The sequence below is a fragment of the Cebus imitator genome, unplaced genomic scaffold, assembly GCF_001604975.1.
Source record: "Cebus imitator isolate Cc_AM_T3 unplaced genomic scaffold, Cebus_imitator-1.0 Scaffold277, whole genome shotgun sequence".
NCBI classification, from domain to species: domain Eukaryota; kingdom Metazoa; phylum Chordata; class Mammalia; order Primates; family Cebidae; genus Cebus; species Cebus imitator.
The window spans coordinates 960599-971742 of record NW_016107592.1 but is presented as its reverse complement, the minus strand read 5'-3'; positions in this window follow the sequence as shown (position 1 = coordinate 971742).

The following is an 11144-nucleotide window of genomic DNA, read 5'->3' as shown; positions in this document are numbered from 1 at the left end:
GAACCACTGTATTACCCCAGCCTACCTTCCTGAGAATTCATGATCATAGACATAAGATTCCTGCCTCAGGAAATAATAGTGATTGAGGTTGTTGAGATACCCAGAAAGAAGGGAATGAACCCTCACACTCTTGGCATGAAGTGATGGGAGAGGCTGGTTGGCATCCTGTGTCTCCTCCACTGGCACATTTAGCTCCAGAGGGCTTTGCTCACACCTTCAAAGAAGCTCCCTGGGGAGGATGCTGTCGGTGAGACCCCAATCCTCTAAATTTTAGCTACACATGCTGTCTCATCATCTTGCAGAAGACTAAATCCAATTTGGACCCTTACTTAACACACTTTGCACAATAGTCAGTGACCCATGGCCCTGAGAGCCAGGCTAAAGAGATGGAATCGGCAGCCATGCTGTGCAGCCCAGGGCATGGCTCACAGAAAGGAGGCTGCTCAACCAGCACACCTACAGCTGCCAGGAGTCAGATGGGTGGAGATCACACGGGGGCAGGTGGGAGATGTTTAATGTTCCTGGGTCAAAGGTGATGGAAATGGAGGCAATTTGTGGAGAATCCTTAGAGATTATACCCCACCTTTCCAAACCCTCTCCCTGCCCCTTCTAGCACCCAAAGGAATGACTTGTAGAGAGGCAGATAAATCTACAGATTATATGTTCATTGTCTCACCTGGGTGTTGCTGAAGCTCACAGATGTGAAATACGTTCATACACTACTGAAATTATGTGCTTCTTCCTGCCTTCCACTTCTCCATATGTCTCCTTCCCACCACGTTACGTGTAGAGCCAGATCACCAGATTCTTGCCGAGGCTACCTGGGATAATTGAAATTAAATGAGAACTCAAAGCTTTTCTTGACCATGCACTTATGAAGAAAGCAGAGAAACCAGTGAGGGTTGAGGAATAGGACTTCAGGAATATTGAAGGGCAAGAAGACTGAGACATGGGGCAGGAAGAAGAGAATCTACAAGGTATCAGTTAAAGATTCTAACAGTTCTCTCTCATTCTAAGAAGGCCTTTTGGGGAAGTCTGGGAATTTCATTATCTTTTCAGAAACGTTAGTGGCTCTGGCACCAACTGGCTGAGGGCATGGTGAGGTCCCTGTCGGTGAAATGAGAGGGAAGGCACAGCCATGATGGGGATCAGCCACAAACAGGCACAATCCAGAGAATTCCAGGGACACTCAGTGCTAAAAGAGGCCTTAAGACTCCTATCAGCATGAGCTCTGCATTGGCTGAGACTTGCAGTCCATGTCATAGAGTCATTTCTGAAAGTAGCCAGAGGTTCTGTATTGTCCAAGATATCACTGGGACAGCGTGCAGGGGCATATTAAAGGGGAATCCCTGAGGTCACAGAAAGTTGGCCAAAAGGGGAAGGGCATGTCTGGATCACACTGGAAGGTCATTTGAGTTGATTGAGGTCCAATGGCAACTATGTTCACCACCCGGGAGTCTCTTGAGACTGGCCATTTCCAAATGAGAACAGTTATACAGAGGTCTGAGAACAAATTCTCAGTCCTTCTCAGAGAATGCAAGCCCTGGTAGGGGTGGGAGGATGTGTTCTGCAGACCTGATTAAGGGTGGATGGGATGGATGGGCCTCCATCACACACCAGGGAAAAGGAGAGCCCTCCCTCCTGCATCCCTCCTGGGCTGGCCTTGTTATCACAGGTCCTTGAAGGGGTCCCATGCTGCTGTGGGTCATGACTTAGCACACAGTATCCTAGCAGAACCTTGTGGTAATTCTCCAAATGGAAATGGCCACGGGGCACATTCTACTCACCTATGTATCCAGCACTCAGCACACTGTCTGACACATGGAAGATGCTCAATAAATGTGTGGTGATTGAAATAAGTTTGAATTGAGAAAGTTTAACATGTCATTATTTCACCTACTAAAGTCCATGACCTTAAACAGCATGCTTTAAAATAAATTAATCCCTGGGTATTTAGTAGGAATCTTTTTCAATTACTCTAACTGCTATCAATCGTAGCCTATTCTAATTTTAGTTTTGTGAAGTTTAAAACACTCCTTTTAAACCCTGTTTGAAACTTTCAAATAATGTCACAGTCTTCCCCAGAGCCCAAGCCTGGGGTGAAGCAACCTCCCACTGAGTGTCAGTCATTGTGCAAAGGCCTTGAGGTACAGGAATGAATTTGATGCTGTCCCTGGTACAAGGGCGGCAAATTCGAAGGGCAGAGAAGAGCAGAAGCCAAGCCTGGCCCATCCCTCTGAGAACAGAACCAGGGCTGTGTCCTGCTGGAGGATGTCTGGCTGGTCAGAGAGGATGGGCAGCATTTCTCTGGCCAGTGAAACCTGATTGGTATTTTGTACAACTACCCCTATTCCAAGGCTTTCTTCCAAGAGTTGTTTGTCCTTTTCTAAAACCGCTATTATTCTAAGAATTCCTGTGGCCTCCCTTTCACCAGAAGAAAAAAAAATGTTGAAATAAGAAAACAAAACAAAATTATGGGCAAATTAGCTACTTCTAAGCAACTGAGAAATATTCTTAAATGAGGAAAGTTTTCTTTACCCCAAGAAAACTTTGATTTTTCTCTTCTGGTCTTATTTAAATTTGTATTTGCATGTACATGAGCAACTGCTATACTCTGAAAATGGCTTTCTGACAGAATACAATGACAAGTAAATTTCAACTCCAATGTTCTTAGCAGAACTCAATGTTGTAAATAACTCCAATGGGGAAATGAAGAGGGCTATGGGAGCACAGAGGCGGGCACTGCCATTGTCCCAGGCGGTTAAAGAAGGCAAGTTTAACAGACCCAAGGTGGTCTGTTAAACTGGAACCTGAAGAATAGAAGAAGTTATCAAGTTGAGGGGGTGGTGTTAGTGGTGGAACTCAAATTGTAGGTAGAAGGAACAGGAAGGGCCAAGGTTCAAAAGCCAGAGAGTACATGGCGTGCTTTTGGGCTCACTGGCTGCTGGAGAGGCTGGAGAATACGGTGCTCCCTCTGAGCAACCCCAATACTAGGAGTAGTGGGGCAAGAACATGATAAGGAATCCAGGTATTACTCTGAGTGCAAGCTGTGGAAAGTAGGCTGCAGCAAGGGAGTTATATTTTATACAAATCACTCTGGCCACAAAATAGAAAACAGAATAGCAAAAGTCAATTCAGGGAGACTAGTCAAAAGGCTGGTGGAATAATCTTGGCAGATGATGGCAGCCTGGGTGAAGGCTAGCAGTGGGGACAGAAAAAAGTGGATTGATTCAAGAAATAAAAAGGAGTTGAGAGCAGCAGAAGGGAAAGAGAAATTGGTTTTCAGGGGTGAGAGAGGGAAGAGTTGAGGATGACACTGCGTGTTTATGATTTGGGAAAGTGGGTGGATTTTGATACCATTGACTGACAGAGAGAATACAAAAGGAGGAAGAAATTGTGGTGGGGGGGGAACAATACGAATTTGAGTTACCTCTGAGCCATTGGATATACGGCTGCATAATTCAGCAAAGAGACTTGGGCTGATGATATAGATTTGGGAGGCATCTTTTGTCTAGATGTTAATTAAAGCCGTGGGAGTAGAGGAGTTTACTGCATGAGAATGTGAGTGGAGAGAGAAGTGAGCCCACATGGGGCCCTGAGAAACAACCATATTTAATAAATGTCCAGGCAAAGAAAGGCTCACAGAGACAGAGTCACCACAGAGAGAGAAAAATCAGGAATGGGCAGTGTCCATGGAACCAATGGGAAACATTTCAGGGAGGGAATGGTGGTCCCAAGCCAGCGTTGCCAAAGAGTTAATATTAGGTAAGGATTAAAAACTGCCCATGAGTTTAGCCACAGGAAGGCCTGGTGACCATGGTAAGAGCAGTTTCAGAAGAGAGGTGTTGGTAGAAGATGCTAGCTGGGTGGAGAAGAGAGAAGACATCACAATCTTTCAAAAAGAGTGACTCTGAAGAGAAGAAAAGTAAGGAGATAGCCGAGGCTCTTTTCGGTGGTTGCTACTTTGTTATTTTTTAGTGGGAAAGACTTGAACATGTTTAAAAGCTAATGAAAAAGATTAGACAGAGACAGAAAAAGACAAAGAGGATAACTGAGAGGATCAGACCCCAACATGGTAGGGAGTTCCCATGGAGGGATGGTATGGCTTAAAGTGAAGCAATTCCAATTCAGTTTGGTGGATGAACAAAGGAAGCAAGACATGAGTTCCTGGCAGAACTGAACCTCGCCTTCCAATTTCTTCACGATCTAATCACTTAGTTCCCACAGCCTCTTGTGATGAAGAGCCATGGCTGAACTCACAGGCCTTGCCATGGCCATGTGAGAGGAATCAGGCAAGCACACCCATTTCTAGTGAAATGGGAGAGTAGGCAATGAGAAGATGTAGTGAGAAAGGAAGATGAAAGCATCACAGTGTCTTCTCCTGCTCAGAAGCCCTCGGTGGCTACCCAATACCAGTTTCTGATCATGCCCACCTCTCCAGGAAATGAAGGCTGCAGAAAATGTCCCACGTCTAAACTGTATGGCTAGAACGAACTGCTTCCAATTCTGAGCAGCTGGTCCTCCTTTTGCTAGATTGCTATAGCTCTGTGTTGACCCTTGGAGATCTTCCTCACCCCCATGCTGGAGCAATTGCCTTCCTCCTCCAGCATACACTAGGAAAGGTCTGGACCCAGGAGGCTGAGCACACGAGCACCTAACCCTGAATGCCAGTGGAGTATGGCATGCCAACTGGACTTCTGTGTAATTACAGACACCTCAGGGATCTCTGACAATAGCCAAGATGTTTTCAGAGAAGAAAATGCTGATTAGGGCTCCTGTACCACATTTGGGTATCAGGTGACACTTATACCTTACATTTATAAGTGCAGACATTTTCAGCTGTCACCCTTATACCCAAACTTGGTACAGGAGCCCTAATCATAATTTTCTTCTCTGAAAGTAAAGAGAGTCCTCTCTTCCCAGTGGAGTCTTACATTCTTCTTAGAATGTGAAGGGAATCATTCTACCAGCTAATTAAAGGAGGTGCTCCTGTCTTAGGGGCTGAAATTATGGCCCCTTGAGGAGTTCTCAAAAATAATAATCATAAATTAAATAGTATAAATGGTAATAGCGATCGCAATTTTTTTGAGTGCTTACTACAAGCCAGGCAAACTAATTACTTATACAACTGTTATTATACCCATTTTGAAAGTGAATTAACTAATGAGGTTCAGAGAAGTTCAAGTAGCTTGTTCTAAATCACACTGAAAAGCCAGGATTGGAACTGAGGCTATTTGCCTGAAGAGTGTTCTCTGAGTTACCAATCCATACCCCTACCTGAGCTAGACGCCTTCTGGAAATTCCTCCTGGCCACCTCAGTCCTGTCACACAGTGCAGACAACTTATCTACATTCCGAGGCTCGTGTCTATAAAATGGGAGTAATATTCACCCCACAACATTTTGCAAGGGTGAAATGAGGAACCACATAAAAGTCACATGGCCTAGGTCCTGGTTGTTGGGAGTACTCAGTCAATGGCGGCTAGTATCAGTTTATTTTTCTTCTAGGGATTTGGAAATATGATGTAACAATAGAAAATGAATGGGTGCTTGAGGTTTGTTGTAAAAAGTCTTCTTGCCTTCTGATAAAGGTCAATCCTTAACCTCCATGGATTTGGGGGTTTTGTGAACTTCACAGTTACGTGTATCTGTCATCTTAATCATTTCTGCCCTTCGCCTTGCATGTTTGCAGAGATTAAAGCTGAGCTTTGCCTTCCTCCTGGGTGGATTCCCAGGTTGCTTGCCATATTGGACCAATGGCTAGATCTGAAACTTCAATATGTCATATAGGCACATTGCTTGCTCATTCACACAGGCCCATGAACTTTCCTCTCTGCTGCTAAGTCTAATCTCCTCTTCTGATTAAAGCTTAATTTCTGGACTTATCAGTCCATATGAAGAGATTTCTTCAGCTAAATGACTTCAGAGATTTTCTTGTAACTGAAATGTCATCCTCGGGGTCAATCTGTTGGGTTTCCAAAGCACCATCAGTGGGTGAGAAGGTTTCAGGACACATGTATCCACATCCTTTATACATTTATGTCAACATATCTTGGAGAAAAATATAGGTAGCACAAAAACATATACATGATTTCATACGAATTATAAAGTTCCTTTAAAAAATAAGTTTATAAAGGTAAAACTGGTTCTTGGTTTTAGGGAAATAATGATAACTAAAAGATAGTACAGTTAATGTGTGGATATGGTAAAATATTGTGCAGGCAATGGAAAAATGGAAATGTGGAAACCTATGAATCCTTCTCACCTTTGTCTCCTCTTCTCAACACCACCCCTCTGGCACCCATCAAGGCTGTCATGGTCCCTGTGGCCACTGCTCAACCCCCTGCCCTGTCCCACATCCTCTCACCTGGCTGCTTCTTGGCTGCGCCTCAACCTCAGCTGTACCTGAAGAGGCCCAGATTCTTCCCACTTGGGTTAGCTGTTTCTCCTTTTCGGCCCCTCCATTCTCTGTGCTTCTCACCATCACAGTGTTCAGCCCTCTGCATTATCATAGTCTGTTCTGCATCTTTATCCAGAGGAGCTCCACCAAGCAAAGGGGCATGTCTTATCCGTGGCTGAATCTACAGGCCTCGGGCACTATCTTCCTACAGTAAATCTGCTGAATAAATGAACTAATAATTGAATCCAGGCACCTTTGCCATCAGTCACTTCCAGCTGAGGAAGGCAAAAGACCTACTCATTGATTACATTGATTCTTCTTGAAGTTACTTCACCTCAGGCTCAAGGTTGGGCCACGTATATTACAACTCTTTAGGACTCCGTGGACATAACCCTGCTCACATGATTTCATTTGTGCTCTTTCTAAATGAAAATACAGCAGCTGGGCAGGGCACCTGGTGGTGGGTCTCCCTACAGAATAGAGCAGATGGCATCAAGTCTTTCATCTCTTTTGCCCAGGAAGAGGAGAGCTCCTCTTGCCTACTGGTGACCTCTAGCCTTACTCACAGTCGTATTTTTCAAACACAAAGTGCCTACTGCAACTTTGAAAGATATTCTCTTTGACATCCAATTTAACAATTAACAATTTTTTTATTGTTTTTTCTCACCATGGGGCTCAGCTCCTGCTGAGATGTTTCACAGAGAGGGCAGTTTGCCAAGCATTAACTTGTCTGGCCCAGGGGGCATTACCACACAGCTCATTTCATTTGAGTGAACACCATTCCTTTGATCTTATTTGCAAACTGTCATATGCTGCTGAGATTTAGTTAACTGTTTATGGTTCTGAAACCCATGGCTAGCCAGAGTGAAAGAAAACTGAGCATCTCTTTCAGGCTCTAGTGTAATACATCTAACCCAGGAAAGGGCAAGATGTTTCCACTGAAGACCAGATAGTTACTGTATTAGGCTTTGTGGACCATATGGTCTATTTTGCACTATTCAGCTCTGCTGTTGTCCCGTGAAAGCAGCCATTGTCAATATTTAAATTGATGGGTGTCACTGTGCTTCAATAAAACTTTATTAATAAAAACAGGTGGAGGGTTGTGGTGGCATATGTGCCATAGTTTGCTGAGTCCCTTGTGTAACTTAGTGATTAAGAACTCCTGCCTGGATATGATCTGCTTAAGGTGGATTAGTAGGACGGTGGCTAGAGTCAGAGAGGTTGGGGCAGAGTTCAGGAATTCAAAGTATTTGTAAAAGGCTCACCAAGTAAAATCCTGATCCCTGGGACTTGTTAGGCAGTCCTTACCAGTGGGTCTTGAAAGCTGGTTTCAGGAGAATCTTATTGTACCATAACATGGCTTATCACCACAGAAAGGTATAAACAAAGCAAGCCTCCCAGCATGTAACGTGAGTGGTAAAAAGCAGATGGCTCATGGTCAGTGTCAAAAAGCCAATGTTCCTGGACTAATGCATCAGGAACCAAAGGAATCGTCAGTAACTGTGGACGCTGATTTCTTGGCAAATGGTGAGACCTCCTCTGGAGAGTCAAGGGGAAATGTAGAAACATATAAGCAGGTGACTCAGGAGAGGGTGGCCGTAGTGAAAGGCTGGAGGAGCCTCCAAGAGGAAGCATTATGTATTTGTATCTTTGTAAATTATTTACTTATTCATTCACACGTTTTTACTGGATACCTATAAATGCCAGGCACACCTTTCTTCTGAGGGAGCTCACAGTCTAAAAGGGGAGTTAACAGGGAAATTAAAAACAACAATAGCAGTGGGAGTCTCCAGGGAGGGCTGCGGAGCTGGGTTGTGACGGTTTAGGTCTTCTGGGTTAGAGATCTGAAAAGAGGCAAGGTGGCCTTTTTCAGACAACACCTAGCTGTTCACCACATGCAGGCAGCACCAGGTTTGCCCCTGGGAGAGGCTGGCTTGAGAAGCTTGGCCCCAGGCTGCCATCACCCCCTCCCCACCTCACCGGGACCCCTCTTGCTGACATTGGTGGAAGTGCCTTGATGACCAGACACTGCCTTGCCCCCACCCTGGCTCCCAGGCTATCCGCCCACTTCTGCAGCCTCTGCGCCCCCAGAGTTTTCCTAAGGGCTGGGGAGAGATTTACTACACTCCACACACGGTGGGGAAGTCATCCCTTTTCCAGCCCATGATGAGAAGCAAGCATAATCAGCTGCCACACACACGTAATTAGAAGAAATAAGAGCAGTAAGAGGAAATTGGTTAAGTAAGCCCAAAATGACTTTTTTATAATGAAGAAATAAATCTCAGAGAAAAGAAGCTAACTGAAGCCAGAGCACACTCTATCTTTCCTTTGCTGCACATCCTGTTTTCAGAAGAGAAGCCAAGGTCACCTCACAATGCAGGGTTCCCCCTCATCCAGACCATGGGGCTGGGGATTCTGCTTCTGGGGCACGGTTGGGAGGGTTTTGGATGAATCCCATGTGCACTGGTGCACTTCTGTAGACCCAAGCAGCTGCTTCTCTGATCCTGGGGTTCTGATTGCATTCTTATCTTTGCCGTGGTCCCTCTTGCAGAATCTGCATCCCCAGGCCAGGCACTGTCTCCTCATCCCCCTTCCTCTAAATATATTTGATGTAACTGCCCATTGGGCAGCTGTCCCTCATGCATGCTCACCGCCCCTCACTCCCCTCTCACTTCCTCCTCCTTTGCTCTGGAAAATTCTTTTCAGCTGTCAGTCCCACTCTAGATTTCTATGGCAACCGCAACCCCCAGCCTCATTGCCTTCCCCCACCTTGCATTTATCCCCACCCTCCTCTTCCTTTTGCAAGTAGGATTTCCTAAAAGCTGCCAATAGACTGGGCTTCCAGTAATTTTCTTCATAAAACCAACAGTTGAGCAGAGGGAGTTGGGGGCAGCAGGACCAGCTGAGGGAGCCGCTAGGGAGCAGAGAGTTGAGAGAGCAGTACAGTGCAGTGCACATGTGAAGGAAGGGTCCTGGGTGCAGTGGCTGACAGCCTTGTGAAGTCAAATCCACCTGGGCCCCACAGTGCTGAGCGAGGTGTGGAAGCCTCCCCACTAGGTGTGCAGGGAAAGAGGGGAAAGTGTTAGCACTGACTGATGGCCACCACAGCTGCACAGCCAGGAAGGGGCAAGGAGGGTCAGGACCCAGGGGAGGCATGCCTGCCAGGCCGCTGTGACACAGAGGAAAGGGAGGGAGGACACAAGCTGCAGCCTGCAGGGGAAATTATCCCAAATATCCTCATTACAAAGGCAAGTGCCTCTGAACCCATCAGCGCTTAACTGCCGGAAGTGCCCTCTCCCTGGAAGACAGGGCCATTTTACCAACTCTAATGGCCATTTACATCCATCCTAGCCCACTGCGAGTCACAGGCTCCTCTGGGTACTGCAGAATGCCAAGCAGGTGTCAGGGAGAGGGCAGGTGCAGGAAAGTGATGGCCAACAGGAGGGCACATGGCTGGGGGCCAAGGAGGCAGGCTGCTTAGCTGGAGGGAGTACGCATGTAGGAGCTTAGGGAAGAGGGTAAATATTATTACATGCATTTTTATAAATAAAAGAAATATGTTTTGGGCGTTAATGACCTTCAAATTAGCAGCTTTTTCAGAAAACACTTATGTATTTTTAATTCTAAACATAGCTAAGTGTCAGTTGCAGCAGCAATGAAAGCAGCAGGGCAGCTGGGTAGTTTTAAATAAGTGGAAACCGAGATCATTATTTTTGAAACTGTCAGCTTTTACGCCTCTTAATGGATTCACTTTCTATCATCTCCCCCCACCCCACTATGGTCTTTGAAGATTCCCAGGCGTTCTCTGTGGGAGAGAGGAACAGAGGCACAGCCTTGTCATGTGGAAGGACCTGGGCTTTAGTTCCCACCTTGTCTATAAGGGCATGACAGTAACTGGCAGGGAGACTTAGCACAAAGGGCTTCCAAAGAGCTTCAGAGAGAAAAGAATTTCCCTGGGATACAGGGACTTGGGGTTCCCTTCTCTAGCCTGCTCCTGATTTCCTGTTAAAAAAGAGATCAGAACCCTGAGAGCAGCTGAAAGAGGAATGGAGAGGACAATGACAGAGACCATGAGGGAGAGAAGAAGACAGAGACAGAGAACTGCTGTGAGAGGTTGAGGGGCAGGGAGGGTGATCAAGCAACAGGGCAGTGCTTCTCAATGTGTGGGTCCCTGGCCAGCAGCAGCAGCATCAGCAGCTTCACCTGAGGGCTGAGAAATACATTTCCCATGCCCCAGCCCAGATGCACTGGCTCAGAAACTCAGGGAGAGGACCCACAATCTGTGTTTTTATAAGCCTTTCAGGTGGTTCTTATGCTCACAAAAGTATGAGGACGACTGACCTAGAGCAGAGGAATCATGGCAGAGAGAGAAAGAAAGGAGTCAATGGCAATGGAGAAGGAGGAAGACAAGAGAGAAGAGAAATGTGGGCAGGAGTCAGTGGGACTCCAGACCTCTGGCCCTCTGCACATATGCTCCACATTGTTTTGAACCATCAGCCCTGTTCCACTGACACCAGCACCCAGCCTCACCATGTGGAGCCTCTGTCTACCAGTGGGGTTCCTAGCAGAGCTGAACTCTAATTCACCAGTGACCCCCAGCTATACCAGGCTTCTTCCAACACAGGGAGAGGGCACAATGTCATTTCACTGTCTGAAAAACTGGAGTTTGTGCTCCTTTTGCTGGGGCAACCTTTTTCACTGTGCTCTTCATTTTCATTTTCAGGTACCAGAAAGATCAGCTTCCAG